The 18,474-nt window shown below is 51.1% G+C and overlaps 1 protein-coding gene across 4 annotated transcripts in view; it reads left to right on the top strand.

The window, feature by feature from the left end:
* The window catches only part of PACSIN1 (protein kinase C and casein kinase substrate in neurons 1), a 53,576-nt gene that overhangs the window by 5,581 nt on the left and 29,521 nt on the right, over window positions 1-18,474 (top strand). The window contains exon 2 of one of the 4 annotated variants that reach the window (XM_030561341.1): window positions 17,812-17,888. The exons of 2 other annotated variants lie outside the window; for them this stretch is intronic. The gene's annotated coding sequence lies outside the window, so the exon portion shown is untranslated. Of the gene's footprint in view, window positions 1-8,011; window positions 8,166-17,811; window positions 17,889-18,474 lie in introns of those variants that run through there. One more of the 4 variants, XM_030561340.1, reaches the window with a different exon arrangement.

The raw sequence follows: 18,474 nt of genomic DNA, 5'->3' as shown, positions 1-18,474 counted from the left end.
GGCACCGGTCCCTGAGATCTCCCTGATTCCATTTAGGAAGGCCGCAGGCTGGTCCCTTGTATCAAAAAGCTTGAGAAACACTGGCATAGAGCAAGGGATTGGATGTAGTTTCCAGGTGGAAGGCAAGGCATTGTAGGATGGAACTGGGAGAACTGGCTGACCCAGGGCAACTGGAATGCGCCTAGCTCCTTGTGCACACTAGGAAGAAAACTTTACAGACAGCACTGTCTGTGCCAGATCTAATCTAAAGACTTTGTCCCAGGTATTGCAACCAGCAAATACAAATGACGTTTGTGAAATGCCTGGGACAGCTCTTGAGTGCTGATACAAGGGTCAGGCACGGAGATCAAGGTGCTCCAGTGATTTGCTGCTGTGCCTCTTTAAATAACACAGGCAGGCCGGGAAGAAGAAAGAAAGGTTCAATTTTCACTCCAAGCAGAGTTTTCAGCCCAGCAGTGCTCTCTGAAAACCCTAAGGGCATCTGGGTGTGAGAGGAATCACTAACCAACTCTCCCGCAGTATAGGCTACCTTGGGGTTTCTCCTATGTGTGGAAAGATGGCTAGTGAACCATGCTAGCTGGGAAAGGCATGATGTCTGCAGCACAGTGCCCGACTATGCCATGGAGACAGATCTGGGAGCAACCGAGCGAGGTTCTCTGCTCCTCAGGAGGGTGAGCGGTGCAGCACCCCCTGTATGTCTCAGTGAACAGAGCCATATTTCAGCAGCTTCGCAGGATGCTAAGTGCTCCTTTGCCTGCCTGGAAGGGGCACACTGTAAGGTCAGGTGCGAGCAATGCCGGCAGAGCTGGGATTTGTTTGATCCCAGAACTGGCTTGTCCCAGCCTGGAAGGAAACGCTTTCCAGACCAACCTGGCGACCTGCATTGACATACAGCAGACAATCAAGGCTCAGAGTGTGCGAATTTTAAGGCCTTCTTCCTGCCCCATTCAAGCCAATGGGAGCTTTGCTGATAGCAGGATGAAGCACTTAATGCTGGTGAAATGGGCCAGATTAGCAGCCCTGAAAATCAGAGTCCCCTGCCCACAGAGCTGATACAGCACAGGCAGGTGGCTGGACAGATTCCTCTATGCTGACTCCACTACTCACCTTTTATCCCTGTGCTTTCCGCGCTGGGTATTGACTGCACCTCACGCTTCACTTGCAATAGACATGCGGCTTAGAGCAGCCAAGCAGCTTGGTGGCCAGCATGCTGCTGGTGCTGCATAAATCATGCATCATAAATAGCAACCTGCCCCATGTGCCAGGGGAGCGGTGGGACATGAAGAGGTCTCATGGTTACAGTTGCCGAGGAACCACCTCCTCCACTCGCTTGATATCTAGAGACCGTCAGGGACCTACGTGGGAGAGAGGGTGGAGAAGAAGGAGCTGAAAACCAGCCCTGTGATTCCCATGCTAATCTGGGGATTTCTTCAAACTGGAATTTACTGCCCCTGTGCCTGTCCCTCTGTCCACCGCCGCTTTCCTTTCCTTCGTGAAAATAAATCGCAGCTCTGAATCGGCTGTGGCCGTCAAGCGCAGCATGCAATTCCTTGGGGTGGCTTGTGGGAAATAAGTCTGGGGAGTCTCTGTCCAGCTTTGAGTGGGACAAAAGTTCCCATGGCTAAAAACATCTCTGCCTTCGGGACTGACTGACCTCTTTGTTGGCAGTCCCAGCAGACAGATCAAGGAAGGGGACTGACTTACCCTCTAGCGTTGGTCCTTCCGGATCAAGGCTGAGGCCCATTGCCCTGAAATAAGCTCACCAAGCCTGACCTGCAAGCATAGGCATAGTTTGACTTCTATATTTTGGGGGGGCAGCTCCAGCCAAGCCAACGGGGCCATGCATGGGGGGGGGGGGACGGGACAAATTACATGCCTGCCCGAGCCTTCCATTCCCCCACATCACCCAGCTATGCCTAGGCCTGTAAGCATCCCCAGCTCAGCATTCTCAGCTCTGGGCCTTTGCACCTGACTTTCAGAAGTACCAAGCACTTAACTCCACTGGGCATCAAGGGGAGCTGTGGGCGCTCCATGTCGCCGCTGAGAACTATGCCCAAAGTGATGGGTGCCCCTTCTATATGCAGGGCCCATTGCCTCAGTGATGGGTGCTGCAAGGATCTGCATTGCACTGGCATGCTGCGCTTTGCATGTATAAACACTGCTGGAGCATAATGGAGTTCATTTTATTCCTGTCAGCTGCTGTGACACACAGGCCATGGGATGGCAGGGCAGGATGGTTTGTGGTACTGGGGAGATAACGTTTACAATCTCGCTCCAGACTGAGACCTCCAAACTCATTGCATGTGTGATCTAACCCAGGCTTTGACAGCTGAAAAGTTAGCACTGTGCCTCAGCATCCCTCTGCATCCCACCTCTTTACCCCGCAGGGATATTTACCTTCCTTGAATTTTCTCCCCCCTTGCTTCTGCCAGTGGCAGCGGGGCCTTAGTTCACAGGAAACTTCAAACTGGGAAGTCGGACTGCAGCCATGTTGGCAGCATATTTTGCAAAGCGAGGCTGGAACCTGTCTGTTTGTGGGAGGGCAACACTGTGGCGCTGTAAGACAGGCATTGGCGACTCTGCCAGCCCCTTTCCTGTTTGGATTGGGATGAACTAGGTCAGCCTGGTGCTAGGAGCTGCTTTTGGACAACATATAAAACAGTGTCATGACTACTCATGATCATTACAGATCCTGTGGCACTTTCTGCAGGAGCAGGAGTGCTAATCCCAGCATGCCACTCAAATTCCAGTTCAGGCCATCCCGCTCTGCTTCCATTAATGATCTCCCTGGATGTCCTAAACGGGTGATCTGCATTGCTATATGTTGTTAAAAAGCCTCTGCATCTCACCTGGGAGGTGGCTGCAATTCGGTGGGGAATGAAGTGCCTCCTATATTCCTTACCTGTTTCACAAGGGAGTTATGAGACTAAACTGCTAAGTGCTTTGAGATCCTTGGAAGAGAGATATTATAAAATGTGCTAAAAACTTTCATTATAATCACAACTCAACAGCAAGGTATCTTCCCATCCTCATACATAGGACAGACACCCCTATCTTCCCCCACCCTATGTGCCTGCTGCTCAGTTGCCATACATGGGCCAGGAGGGGAGGTGGAAGTTATTACTTATGATTTATTTGTATTGTGGTACTGCCTAGGAGTCCCAGTGATGGACCAGGACCCCATTGTGGTAGGCGCTGTATAAAAAGACAGTCTCTGGCCCCAAGAGCGTCAGATCTGAGTATTGTACGGTATGGGTAAAGGGACAGAGTTTATGTTGGTGTGGAAATGGGAGTGGGCAGGCTGGGGCAGCAGTGCAGTCAAGTGAATAGTGCATAAACCCGGAAGTCAGGAAACCCAGATCTGGCCATGCCACACTGTGTGGTGCTGGGTGAGTTCTTTTACCTCGGTGCCTATATTTCTCCTTCTATGCTTTCTGATCTACAGCTAGAAAGCACACATAGAAGTGCTATGTATTATTACTGAGGGCACAATTAAGTTTGACAGGGCAAGAATGGCAACCTGTTATAGAACACAGATAGGAGATGGGGGTAAGGGGCAGAGTTAAGGTTAACTGAGAATGCCCTGCTGCTTCTGTGATTAATTTCACTGTGCTAATTTTGCATTGAAAAGATTTAAAAAAAATACTTTTGCTGGAAATAAACGCATGAAAGCTTCAAATGGGAGTCAGGCCCCTAACTTGCTTTGGTGCTATTGGGAATCCCACGAGACACCATCTTGCATCTTTAGGTGCCTAAATACCTTTGTCAACCTGACACCTTAAGAAGCAAGCAGTTTGCAAATCAAGGGCTTGGTTTACCATTTCCCTGCACCTTAGGCCATCATTTTCACCACTGCAAAGTGCAGGGCCAGCTCCAGGTTTTTTGCCATCCCAAGCACAAAAAAAAAAGAGAATGCCAGCTCTTGAGAAGTGCCACCCCAAGCACATGCTTGGGACGCTGGTGCCTAGGGCCGGTGCTGGCAAAGTGTGTGCAAAACGCAGCAGTTCCAGTGGATATCACTGCACAAGGCCCAGGCCAACAGAACCCGAGCCTTGCTACCCCCAGCGGGATTTGGTGCCAGAGCTGAGATCTTGGGCAATAAGCGAGTTTCATTTCCAGCCCTCACAAACACAGAGCATTCCACAGAGCATTGTGCAGCCAGCCGGTTTGCAGAGAAATCAAGTCCTTTATGTCCCAGGCCGTGCCCCGGAAGGAGCTCTGGAGGATGCCTTTAGGGCTGGTTATTAGCAAACAAAAGGCAGATTGTTTTGGTGGGAGCCAGGCTTCTGGCAGCACCTGCACAGCACCGGAGCTCTTCACAATGGCTCACTTTCTGAGTAATCACTGCAGAGGGCCCAGTTATCCACTGTTCCTAATTAGAGATGCAAATAGCCCTGGGTTTGCATTTTTGCTGCAAGAGGGAGAGTGCTCTTGGGATCAGCAGCTGGCTGTGCACATCCTTGGCTGGAAGATGGAGGCAGCTCAGGGAGAAGGGCAGCAATGTCCCAGAATAACTTCAGGGGCCCTAGAGTCACCCACAGTGTGATCTGCCCCTGACCTGGGTGCAGTACGGAGCATGCGCAGCCTTTGCCTTGTATTTATGGCAAGCCCTGGGCTGTGTTCTCTTGTCGCCTGCTTGCAGGATCAAATGCGAGCCAGAGCTGAGGGTGGCAGAGATGGGAGAAGAGTCAGCCCAGATCATCTGTCGCTGATGTCCATATCATGCATCTTTTAAACGTTCTAGGATGGCACGTTTGAAGAATAAATCAACTCCTTTGGCTGGTGAAGTGGGCTGACTTGACATCCCTGGATGCCTCTGCACATTCACAGAGCAGGTTCAGCATGGGCAGCAGCAGGGCAAGCTTCCCCAGTGCTCAGCTGGGCCCACAGAGGGACCAAGAGGCACAAAAGAGAACAAAGCAAGGAGACTCCACCGGAAGCCTACAGAATCCACCTTCCAAACAAGGAGACAATACACCAGGCTGGGATTGGGCCATAGGGCAGGGTGAATCCTGGTGAGAGGGGCTGAGACCCATGGAGGGAAGATGTTCTGCTGGAGCTGGAGACAGGAGCTGGGACAATGTCCCCTCTGCTCTAAAGCTGCTTTAATGCCTCTCTCTCACTGCTCAAGTGCTGGCCTGAAGGAACCATCTCTAGAGCTCATCACCACCATCTCAGAGACTGGCTAGAGGACTGGATGTGATGATGGGGGCACCCATGCATTGGGATCAGGACTCAGACCCACCAAGCTCACTTCACACAGGCTACCAAGCAGTGATCAGATGGTCATAAAATTTCCTCAGTACCAGCTTGATATGAATTCACACTTGCGATTTAAAAAGACAAAATTCTCTCTAGCCTATTACCAATCCCCTGACCTATGCAGGCCCCTTTTCACAGTTCCCTTGCCTGGAGGAAGAGGAACCAGCGTTGCTTCCTCTGGCACTTGTACCAGGTTATTCACAGGAGGGGCTGTTGTTTCCTGCATACATTTGCATGTCTTAAGGCAGATAAGTGACATCAGTGATGAGGCTGCATATCAGATTCTCCCAACAGATGGCTCTGGTTTGGGTCTCCCTCAGTAGCATTTAAAGGCATCTGATTGGTCTTTCTGTCTGCAGCAGACACAGGACTGCCCGCTGAATAAAGCTTCTCCTGCAGCCTGGCTGCCGATTCCCATGCAGTACGTGATATGATCCCTATTTACACTGTAACAGGATCTGCTTGGAGAAAACAAGAGAGAGAGAGAACGCATGCACTATAGGGAGTGGAGGGTGCTAAGGGAGCACCAGGAATGCTGCTTCTGGGACATTGGCTCTCCTGGGAACAGAATACATGCTAGCTGGCCCATGCTGTTGTTCTGATGGGATGTAATGCTGGGATCTAATAGGTCTGCTAGATGCAAACCTCAGTGGCCTAGATCCCATTCCTGTCTTTCCTAGGTGCTTCGGAGGGGGGGCACAATGGGGATTGAAGGTAAAGAAGAGAGAAACAAGCAAGTTGAGGATCCTCAGTCACTCAGACATAGGGCCTTGGGGTTCCATCGTGACTCTATATATTAAGCTTCTCTAGGCTTGGGAGGGAAAACACCCTGCAGCACAGTTCAGGGAAGAAAGGAACATGGTTTTCTCTGGTTCCCATTCCAGTAATATAATGAAATGCATCCCCAATGCACTCAGCAACCAGTCTCCAGACAGGACTGGAGACAGGCCCCCAACTCAGACACCCGTGCACTTTGGGGAAGCTTGAATCCAGGCCCAACTCTGTTTAGAGCTGATTTTAATTTACTGAGGTAGGGCTCCCTCTCCAAATATTGCCACTGGTCCTTTCGCTCCAATCTGGGTAGCCGCAAAGGAACAAACAGGCAGAGGGGATGTCACCTGCTGATAATGAGACTACCCGGCTTGATGCTCCATTTCCACTCATCTGGCTTCCTACATGGAAGACTTTAAGATGGAATCCCTACCCCCCGGAGAGAGTTTATCCCTCTCTGCTCCCTTTTCGGCAAGATCTGATTAGAACTGCAAGTCAGACATGGAAGCAGGGCAGATTGTCACCGAGCGAGCTCTCTAAAGAGAAGACAGTTCTGGCCTACCAGCATTAAACAAGGAGCCCAGACGCCTGTTCAGACCTATAGCTTGGTGCCTAGCACATGTGCACTTGGATTCCTGGCACCCATTGTAAATAGGGCACGAGCTTGTACTCTCCCTGGAGAATGGGCGTCTGGAACAAAACTAATCTAATGTTGTAGTGCATTCAAACAGCAGAGGCCGTACACTAGGTCGTAACGTGAACAGCCACGGTCAGGCAGAGTGGGGAGCTAGGAGTCCCAGACCTCCCAAAATGATGAGGAACACACGAGGGTTTCTAAATTGTCTCACTAGTGTGAGGTCCAAGCTCCCCCCTTTTTAAGGCTGATCGCTAGGTATATTTAGCAATGCTGATGCACCATGAGGATCATGAAATAAAGTGATGACCAGGGGTCAGATGGGGCACTGGATCAGTTCACTGTGATTTCTCCATGGAGACATTTGTTAAAATGCCTTAGGTCAGAGGTGAAAGACTGGTGGGTCTCAGCCTAGCCCTCCATGAGCCTTTGGCTAGATCACAAGAACTACGATCCCCTCTGGGATAACTGGGCAAAGCTGGCAGTCTCTGGGTAGGATAGGCCCAGGGCTGGAATAGCAGAGAATGCTGAGAGTCAGCATTAGGTGCATTTGTAGAGTTGTGTGGGCACAGGACTGGTACAGCGGATCAGGACAGAAGTTGAATTGGGAGGTCAGGACTAGAATGTCAGGGGGTAGCACAGGTCATGAATAATGTGCATAGGCAGAGCTCCGTGTCTGTGCAGATGTTCAAGGTGGTGAATTGATAGAGCTGCATAAAGGGAACTGAGCCACGCGCATAATCTGTCTATGCCTAGCAGTACCTGGTAATTGATTCATCTCTTCCTTACCAGGGCTTGAAAATTCATCTGATTAGTGCAACCCAATAAACCCAAACAGGGCAGAACTCATCATTCCATTCCCCTCCATTTGCAGCTGTGGATTGCCTGAGTGCATTTTTCATTTTTAACTACTGTGTTTGCACACATACAAGTCAATGGGAGTGTGAAGGTGGCTCATGGGTGCACGGCAGGGTGAGCATGGTCACACAGACAGACACACACACCAGTGCAAGCATGAAGGCTGTGCATTTACATGTGCTCATGTGAGCATAAACTTCACACATGCATGAGCAGGAGAATCACACACATATGCACACACGCCCGTGTGAGGGTCTCAGCAGCATTTGTGACTGCTGCGCGCGTGTGCAGTGCCCGAGGATGCGGGGGCGCACGGCGGATGGCACCTGTGCTCGCGGGGGGGGCAGGAGGGGCGAGAGCCCGCGCGTGGCCGGGGCTTGCTGGAGGTACTGAGCATTACCCAGTTGCCATGGAAACCAGCAGAAGGAGGTGGGCGGCGGCGGGAGGAGACAGGCAGGGAGGGAGGGAGCGCGCGCCTCGCCTGCAGTCCTGGCGCGGCTGCTTCATTGCTAGCTCGGCCGGCGGACGCAGGAGCCTGGCGCCCCGCACCCTCCCTCTGCTCAGCTCCCCCCGGCCTCGCTCCCGCCTTGCACCCTTCAGCAGGGGGCGGCTGCTCTATGCACTGACGGGGACGCCCCAGGTAAGCGCCTCGCCTCCGGCAGGGAAATGCACCGGGGGACCCCTCTCTGCGCGCCGGGCTGCTGGCCAAGGGAGCAAACGTCCCGGTGGCGCTCGCTGCAGCCGGAATGGGGGGACTGGGGGGGGGTGTCCAGCTGTCCCAGCAGCAAGCTGGCAGGACCCGCCGTGCAGCAGTGGGGCACTTTCTCCCCCCGCCCAAACTGGAGGGGGGCAAGGACTGGGCTTTCTCCTGCAGTGACCTCGCTGCTTGGAAGGTAGTTTTGCAAAAGGGATGCTGCATCCCCGTCTCCCAGTCCTTCCCTACAGCTGGAGACACACGGGTCTGGTTCCCACCTGCCAGTTTCTACCTGCAGCACCGGAGCTGTGGCCAGGCTGCGGTGCATGCATCGCGGGGGGAAGGCAGGGGGAGGAAATCTGCTAAGGCCAGGTCCCCCCTTCCCCCTCTCAGCTTCCCGAAAGCGGGTTGCTGGGGAAGGGATGGGGGAGAGCGGGTCCTAAGAAGAGATGGAGCAGCTTGCAGCCCTGGAGAGGGGGATCTGATCTGGCACCTGGCAGGCAGGTTGCAGAAAGGGCTCCTGGTTTCTTTCCATGGGGGTGGGTGGTGCAGTGGCTGGTATTCCTAATTATAATGATAAATATTTTGCTCTGATACTGATATTTCTACTCAGACTCTTTCTGCACTATCGACTGTAGAAGACACCTCCCTTCTTCATTTCCACCCCCCCCAGGTTACCCCCATCCCTTACAGCTCCCCCGTCACCCTGCTCTCCTTTTAACCATGCCCCTCGGTCCTCTCTGAACCTATCCCAGCCAGCAGCCTCTGGCCAAGGAAGGTTTGGTGAGAGCCTTTCTGAGCTGGTCATCATCCCTCAAGCAGCCAGCAGGGGTTGCCAGTGAGTAGTGAGGTCTCCTGCCAGAGCAGAGCGGGCTGGCTCTGCAAACAGCAATTCCCAACCCTTGCCAGTCTGGCCCAGGGAGCAGGAGGCCACATCTGGGAAGGGGTGGTGGTTTGGAGCCCAGAGGGCAGGACACAATGTTACCCAGAAAGCCCTGGGTGTTCAACATGCTGCACTGAAGCTGAACAGATGGAAGATCCCAGTGTCAGTGACCATGTTCATTCCTGTGCCACACAGAGAAGGGAAAGCCATGGGATGGACTAGTCAGAACAGGGGCCTGTCCCAACTGCTGTATCCTACAGAGGAGGGAATAGGCCAGGTGCTTTCAGAGGGGGTGTCCAGGCTCCAATTCACAGGTCTGAGAGCAAGTTGAGATCCTCAAAATCTGCTTATTGCTCTGCCATTGACTCACTGTGTGACCACGGGCCCATCATGTCACTGCTCAGTGCCTCAGTTTCCCCATCTATAAAACAGAGATACTTCCCCCTCTGTCACAGGGTTTGTGAGGATTAACCGAACCCTGGCCCTGAAACCTGCCTCTCCTTCCCCATCTCTACTAACAAAGCTACCATCATCCCTGCTCCTTCAGACTCACAGCACCCTTCACCTTTCACCCCTTCCCCTCCCATGTTAACACCATCAGCACCAGATTCCTACAGAAAACCCCTTCCTGCCCAGGCTTTGTCCAACAAAACCCTAGTCCAAACCCTGATCCATCTTTCACCTCCACTGCTGAAGCCTTTTCCCAACCCCAGCCCATCTGGAAGGCAGTTCTGACAACTTCCAGCTCCATCTCAAATCCTTACGCTGCTTTCCCCTCACCGTGGTCCTTGTTCTCACCTGCAAAGCCCAACAGAATGCATCCCCTTCTCTCTCCCCGACCTTGTCTCCTTTGACTCCCCATTCGATCCTTTCTCTCCACAGAGAAAGGAGCTAAATTAACCACCCCTCTGTACTCTCCTCCCACCACCTCAGCACCATCTTCCACCTGTCCTCCTGCTCCTGGGCACACCCCCGCCCTTCTTGACCTGATCTGCTGTGCCTCCAATCTCTCTTTGGAACAGTGAACCTGCTTCCCCTCACCCTTACGGTGGTGTAAATGAGGAGTGAGTCCACAGAGCTCCTCTAGGGGCACTGAGAGCAGAGTCAGGCAACACTTTTCCCGTGAAGACACCAAACCCTCTGAGTCTGTGTGCATGAAGGAAGGTAAAAAGAGACTCTCCATGCTGTGATAATGTGGCCTAGGGCGTAGAGCATTAGACTGGGCCTCAAGCGACCTGTACTCTATTCCTTGGTCTGCCACTGACCTGCTGGGTGACCTTGAGCAAGTCCCAGCCCTGTGCCTCAGTTTCCCTCTCTGTAAAATGGGGAAACTGATCATTTGTAAAGTTCTTTGAGATTTACTAATAAAAACACAGTGTAAGAGCTAGGTATTATTATTATACATCCAAAACCATCACAATGCTGCCAATTCTCAATTTTATCACAAGTCTCACGGTATTTGGTGATTGATTTAAAACCCTCAGCTCCTGGAGTCATGATTTCTTGAAACTCTTAGTTTATTTTAAAATAAAAAGTAAGTTTTTAGACCTCCTGGGTGCTGAGAAAAGCTTGAAAACATGACCCTTAAAGTCTCAGAAACCAGAAGACAAACCACCAGAACCCACATATTTATTTTTCTAAATCTTGTGATTTTTAAGTCGGTCTCATTTTGAGGGGGCCTGACTCATGTTTGGGTTTAGCAATACTACTTCATTTCTCTACAGCCTTCATCCCTGTTAGTGTCTATGCACATGCCTGGTACATCTCATCATCACTTAGACGGTAAATTCCTCTGGACAGAGACCTTGTCTTTCTTTGATCTGTGAAGTGCCATGCACATTTATGGAAAGATTGCAAAGAACTCTGAGATCCCTGGAAGAAAGTGTTGGTGGGTCTCCTGTATTCAGAACAATAATGCTTAACCCTGGGGAGAGCAAGGAGAAGACGGATCTTCTTTTAGAGCGTGCAAAAAGTAAAAACATTTTGTGGCCAGGAGTTGAAGAAAATGCTGGTTGTTACCGTGTTGAGTTTGTGGTATTGCTTCCAGAGATACAGAGTGTGGGGTGGGTGTATATGAACGCACACACACTAGACCTAATATCACAATAGTCCCACCTGGAACTAGGGTACATGGATCTCTGAAGGAATCTCTTTAGAGAATGCTCTAGCTTAGGGAATTCTCTGTGCCTCACAAACCCTGCCATCAAGAAAGTGATCACCTAGAATAGGGACACAATGAACTTCCCATGGTGAAGACGTGGTCCTTGGTGCAATACTAGTGGGTCCGATCAGAATGCCATGGGTCCATTTAACAGACACACCTGGACTGGGCTTGTTTGTTTACTTTAAAGAGGTAGCGGATGTAGTTGTCCCAGCACTATTGGTATTAATTAACCTCTTTGTCAGCAGTTTCAGCAGATTGCCCCTGGTGATCTTAGGTGAGATTCCTTTCAAGTCAAAGGGCATTGGCCAGGCCACACTAGGGAACCTTGCCCTGATGCCACCCATGCTGTACCTGGTTCTGTGATGGGAGAGCTCCACCTGACAGGCTTTCACCAGCATAAAAAGGAAAACCACACCTGGTCTGGCCATTGAAATTCATTTAAGGTGACAGGGGAGCAGGGATGCTCTGGGGATGCTGGTGAATTAATCCCATTAACAGAAAATCTGCACCTGAAGCGGGGGCCCCTTCCCTGCCTGTCCATGTTGATCACTCCGGTGCTTATAACTCTGCCCTCCTCCCTGGAGGTTTTTTATTTAGCTAATCAAACTGAGAGCCCTGGCCTGGAGAACAAAGCCCAAGCCTGCCTTTACCAAGTCTCCCACATGCAGTGCCGTGTAAATCAGGCATGTTTTCACTTGACTTTGCTGATATCTGCATTGCTTCTTTGGGACACATTCCCAGCAGGTGTAAGTCAGCCTAGCTCCATTGACTTCTGTGAAACGACGGTGATTTGCACCACCCCAGAATCTGGCCCTATGTATTTTCACTCTCTTCAGAGAAATGCATGGCACAGAAGTGGATTTCCACACCTTTCTTCTCCCCTGCGCCACCCCTAACATTGGGACAGTTTTCACCAGTGTGCACATATAGTAATAACAGGGCCAAATCCTGCCTTTATTGAAAGTAAGGGAAGTTTTGCCATTAATTCCAAAAGGAGCAGTTTGGGTCCCAGAGATACAACTGTGAGCAGGCCCCTTTCCCAGCCTGCTCCAAAGCAAAGCCTCCATGGTGCGCAGCATCCAAACTCACCTCCTTCCTAGGCTTTGGCTTAATTAGAAGTAATTAGCTCTGCTCAAACCTTCACCCAGGCTTGGTTGCTTCTCTCTTGAGGTTACTCAGCCCACATGCTAGGTCCCCTTTCTCTCAGAGATCCTCTTCTACCTCCCTTATATTCAAGTGGCATATAGAGCCACCTGCCTCTGTGTCAGCCAAACCCACTAAATCTTTTCCTAACACGATCAATGCCTGCTAAAAGGATGGGATGTCTCAGTCAGCCTGTTACAAACTCCTTTATATTTATACAGCACCCTTCACCAGAAGGATCCCCAGGACCTGGGCAACCGCAATCCCAATCCTGAAATTGTTATACGCACAGAATTCCTATAGTCTCAGAGAAGATCAGCTGCAGGAATGACGATATGCATAGGAATCTGTCACCCACCTCTGGGTTGGGGTACAGCAGCTCTTTAACAGCACACAGCAACACCACACAACAGTGCATAGGGAGGTGCCAAGAATGATCTGCCCATTTGAAACTGGAGGGAGAATGTAGATCATCGAACACACTGGAAGGTGACCAGGGCACCAGGTTAACCCTGCTCTTGAAAATGGCGTTGAGACAAGGGGCAAGGACTTGTTTTTGGGATGCCTCCAGCAGCTCCGTATCCTCGAGGACGTTGTGGATCCCTGAGTTCAGAATGAACTCCGGGCAGCACAGCACCATGCTGGGGCTGCGGGCTCACTACTGACTCTGTGCAGAGGGTGCTGGGTGCTGTTTCTAATCCACATTGAAGCCAATGGCTCTCTGCTCAGCCTGGTAGTTTCAGAGCAGGCTCTGAGCAATAGAAGCAGATGGCCAGAGGTGGGGGAGGGAGAATGGGACAGTGGGGTTGACTTATCCTTTAACTCCTGGCCTCCATCTTCCTCTCTCCGTATTTTATTCTCCTCTGCCCTCTTGGAATCTCTCCTATTCCTTTCTGATGTTCTCGCTCCCCCACTCCCATTGCTCGTGCCGTTTCGCTGCTCAGATTTATGTTTCGTCTTGCGGAAGTCACTACACATAGGGCCATTCAGCTCATTTGCCAGCTGTCTGCCAGCATGACGGCCCCACTGACACACAGCTCTTCCCTGGCTTCGTGAGCCCGGGCGGGGAGTTCTGAGAAAGGAAGAGACTCTGGCGAGGGCAGTTTCCCCAACAAGAGTCTTTGGGGGGGATGAGAACGGGCAGTGCATCTCCTTGCTCCTAAAGGACCCGCATCACAGCCATTGATTTCATTAGGCCATGGCTCATGCCTTAAGACAGAAGAGACCCACCCTGGAATATGAAAATAGAGGGTCAAAGTCAGTGCTGAGCAAACCTCCTGTGGGCTTAGATGAACCCCTAACTGTTCTTAATCCAGAGTCCATGGACTTCAGTGGGCTTGGGCTCCAGGCCACCTGATACATAGCGCCAGTGGGGAGCCGAACAGACAGGGTGACCATGGTAAGTGGGGAAGGGAACACGGCTGTAATTCCAACCTACCTGGTTTACCAGGCAGGTCATTCAGAGGAGGATACAGTAAAGCAGCTGTGAACCACAGATCTACTCCTCAAGGGAAGGGTGCTATGAGGAGAGAGCCCAGCAGGAATCCCAGAACCCAGAGGAGTCCTGGACAGCAAACTAAGAGATAGATTGTGCCCATGGCCCTGCTGTACACCCAAGGTCTAGGAATGCTGGACGGCGGACTCTAGCATGACTCTGGCATGATGGCATGACTCTGGCTGCCTAGGGCATGAGCCATGGGCTGATGGCTTCAAGCCCTGCTCCAAGCAGATGCCTCTGCACTGGCTGCCAGTGTCTCCCCTCCTTAGGGCTGGGGTTGCCGCTGTGTGCCACAGTCACAGCAGATTCTAGCCCAGGCCTCTGCATTTATGCCTTTTCTCCTCTCCTGACCTGATGGGGTGATAGGACCCAGGTGTTTAATGGGAATCTCCAGGTTCTGCCAAACTGGGTCAAGAAGTCCTACAAGAACCAGGAAGGGAGCAGCAGCAGGGGAAATAGCAAGGACTGACCCAACCTTTCCCACAATCAAGTGAGTCAGTTTGAATTTTAGGTGGAGAATGGAGCTGCTGCTGCTTCAATCTGAATCGGCCCCTCCCTAGTCAAAATCCTTCACTATTGAGCACCTTCTGTGTGCCTGCAAACCCTGCCACCACCATCGTTAGTTTCATTATCTCGCCCACCGATGGATTTCCATCTGTTGACACGGAGCAACAAGAAATACAAGAGTGTGCACCCACACAGTTAGGGTTAATCCATGTTGTAGGTTTGCACATGTACAGCATGAGTTGGAAGTGGGTTCTATTCATGAATACGCCCGCTGGTTTCTTTCTGAGACGGCCTGTATTTAAACAGGATAAAAATCATGCTTAGAGCTACAGGGTACAGTTTTCCAGAGTGCCATAGCAACTTTCACCCTGCCCTGTGTAACCAAAAATCCCTGAGTGTTCAAGGAGGCCAGTGGACTTTTTAACCAGTTGTGCTGTTCACCTGTTTTCTGCATCTCTGTCAGTTTGAATCATTAAACTCAGCTGATCAGTTTCTCCTATGTTCCTAGTCATTCACTTTCTTTCAGTATTGTTTGTATTACAGTAGCATCTAGAGGCCACACAACTGAGATCAGGACCTCGTCGTGCTAGGTTCTGAACATACACATAGTGAAACAGTCCCTGACTGAAGAGTTTCCAGTCTAAGTGGACAAAACAGACAGCCGGTGGGAGAAAGGAAATATTATCCCAATTTTAAAGATGGGGAACTGGCAGAAAGGGATTTAGGGCCAGATTTCCACTTGCTTAGCACCCAGCATGCTGCACTCTTTTGAAAGTCCAGCCCCAACTAATTTGCCCAGGGAGGCTGTGGCAGAGCTAGGAATTAAACCTAGAACTCCTGAGTCCCAATCCAGTGCTTTAACCACAAAGCTCAGCCTTCCTCTCTGCTGCTTGGAGGCTAGCCCAATGCCGTAGTGTATGTATGTATATGTGTACACAGGTTTCAGGGAAAGTAATTCAAATGTGTCTATTTAATATTAAAGCTCAACAAAACGGTATCATTTTACAAAGCTGAAATCCAAGACAAACTATCTGGAAAGGACCATTTTTCACTTGTTCCTTAAGACAATTGTTTGTTTCTAATTTCTAAAGCTCTTCATGATGATCCTGCTGGGAACCACCAAGTAACTAAAAGGCAACAGCATGGAGCAAATTAGCATTTCTTTGTGAGTTCATATATTTAACTAACAAATGAAGTATTTGGAGTCCTGTAGCCAAGTCGCAGGCACTGGGGTCATCACCACATTTTGTCTAAGTGACGTTTTGAGTTTAACCAGTGGATAAAACTAAAGGATTTATTTAAGTTTTCAACAAGGAAGCCTCATTAGTAGAGGTTCTCTGTGGTCTCTATGATGTGTTTATGTGCAATTATACATGGAAGCCACTAGATGTCACCATGTGCTGACTAGAGCACCACATGGAGTGCAGATTCTAGTAAACAACACAGACTAAGTGGGAGCTCAAGCTATGTGGAAGCCTGTTCATGTCTGTTGAAGTTTGCTCTAATAAACACCTCCTATTTAAGGAGATCTGCTACTCCATATATCATGAGTCTGTGGAGGCTTTGCTCGTGATCCACAGGATTAAATATTGTGAGGACCAAGCAACAGGGGCCTGGGGTGATAGGAAGGGAAACTAGGGTACTGATACAGGGGATTGTAATGCACTAATTGCATATATAAATGTAGGATGTTGGTTTCTAGTGACTTGGTGGACCATATGGTACCATCTAAGATCTCAGGTGGTACAGGCTTGTGTTTTTGGAGCAGAAGGACCAAGTTCTACACCCATGTCCACATGTAGTTGTGGTTTATATAGCAATTTGATACAGTGGGTGTCAGTGACTGAGACATAGGCAATTATGCCTAGGGTGTACAGTCAGTTAGCCAATCAGGCAGCCTACTACTGGCCAGCTGTGTTCAGTAGCAATTGGCTGTGCTGCAGGTGCTGATTCCTGACAGTGGCCCTTACCCCTACTTAGCTGGGGAACCACCATCACGCTCACTCTCCATTGCTTGCCCTGCCTTCCTCCTCCCCCGCCCCGCCAGTTACAAGGGTCAGACGTTCCGTCATGTCCCTAGCTTTGGTTCACAAGTTACTACTTCCCATTCTGCTCTTCCCAATGTAATAGTCACATAGTCAGGTAGAACTAGAGATGGACCTGAGCTAAATCCCATGTCTATTTGCCGTCTCTTGTTTTATACTCAGATCATAAGCTCTGTGGTGCAGAGGGACGTCTTTTTGTTCTGTGTTTGGACAGTGCCTAGCGCAGTGGGGTCCTGGGCCAAGACTGGGGCTCCTAGGCACTACAGGACATAATAAATAATAGTAATAATCCCAACATTGAACGTTGAGGTGCTTATAGCTGCTTGTGATTTGATGGGAGCAGTTGGGGTCAGTGCCCCGCTGCTGGGCTGCTACTGCCCATCTCGCCCTGCAGCACAGACTGTGGTCCATGCACATCTATCTTCCCTTGCTCAGTGATACCTGTCAGTTCTGTGAGCTGAGCCCATCTGTAGCGGGAACTCAAAACCTATCCATCTGTTCTTACCTCCCAGACAGAGCCGGAGAAAAGCATAAGCTCCCCAGAGTACCTGGAGAGGGTGGGAGTTTCTTCCTGACCCTTGTCAGTGATCATCTTGGGCCCTGAAGCATGAGGACTGGTGTGGGGAAGGGCTCAGATCCAGATTGCATTGCATTAGAACCCCCATACACAGGTTGAAGGGTGTCTGGGCCTGTGGTGGCTTCTCCCCAGGCAGAAAGCTTGGCCCCATTCTTCTGCCCCACTCCATCCAGGCTCATGGCTTCTCCCTGTACAGCAGTGGCAAAGAACTTTCCTTGCAGTAGGCTGGGTTGAGACTTTTTCCTAGGAGCCAGTCGGAGGCTGGTGCTACCCCATTCCACTCAGGCTAGTGCCCAGGGCCGGCGCTTCCATTTAGGCAGCCTAGGCTATCGCCTAGGGCACCAGAATAAATGGTGAGTGCTGTTTTGCCGGAGGGGGTGGTAGGCGGCTCCGGTGGAGCTGCCGCAACGGTGCCTGCGGAGGGTCCGGTGCTCCGCGGCTCCGGTGGAGCTGCCGCAGTCGTGCCTGTGGACGGTCGGCTGCTCGCGTGGCTCTGGTGGACCGCCCGCAGGCACCACTTCGGCAGCTCCACTGGAGCCGCGGGACCAGCGCTAGAGGTGCCGAAATTGCCGGCCGCCTAGGGCGCTCAAACCCCTAGCGCCGGTCCTGCTAGTGCCTCCTGTGTTTCCTCTCTTCCAGCTGGGAAGCTAGGCCCAGTAGCTGCTTGATCTGCACTCTTCCCCCAGCTCTGCATGCGTTCCCCTCCATTGGGGGGGGGGGCAGGGGAGGGGCAAGCCCCATAGCACAATCTCTTATGCACTGTTCTTGCTGGCAGAGCGCTTTGCAGGAGGAGGGTCTTCACTTTGCCCTTGGAAGGCTCTGCAGCCCCTTCAGCCCAGCGTATGCCAGAAGGTTAGTAGCGGTTGAATTTCACTGATTTGGGAGTGGAAGTCTCAGCAGAATTTCCCAGCGGTTTCTGCTAATCTCAGCCAAGGCTGCAGTTAGAGCATCAGAAGCAAGATCTGATTGTTCCTTCAGACATCAGAGACAGGCAGAGAGGTGGCATTTCTGAACTGAGGGAAATGCTCCACCATTTGCCTCCCGGGGGTTTATTTATCCCTGGTTCTGGCCCATCCCACCCACCCTGTTACACAGGAAATGGAGCTGGAAGAGCTGTCACTGCTGGGATAGGAGCCAGTGCATTTGAGAGAGTGGGAGCATGACCTAGTGTTCTAATCACAGCTCCGATAGTGATTCAGGGCTAAACCATGGCCTATGGGCATGTCACAGCCTCTCCATGCCTCAGTTTCCCTAGCTGTAAAACAGCTATAACAGATGGGGAAACTGAGGCACCAAGCAGCCATAAATCAGCTCAGTGGTAAAGCAGCTGCTTGGGTTCACATGATTATGGCCATTCCCTACCATCTTGGCAATTCACGGCAGCCTTACAGTCCCCCTTGGGCCAGAGGCTAAAAATCCCTCCCCCGCCCCGGACCCT

Source organism: Gopherus evgoodei, chromosome 4 (assembly GCF_007399415.2).
Source record: "Gopherus evgoodei ecotype Sinaloan lineage chromosome 4, rGopEvg1_v1.p, whole genome shotgun sequence".
In the NCBI taxonomy this organism is placed as follows: Eukaryota; Metazoa; Chordata; order Testudines; family Testudinidae; genus Gopherus; species Gopherus evgoodei.
The sequence above is the reverse complement of the archived record's forward strand: the minus strand, read 5'-3'. Positions and strand labels throughout refer to the sequence as shown.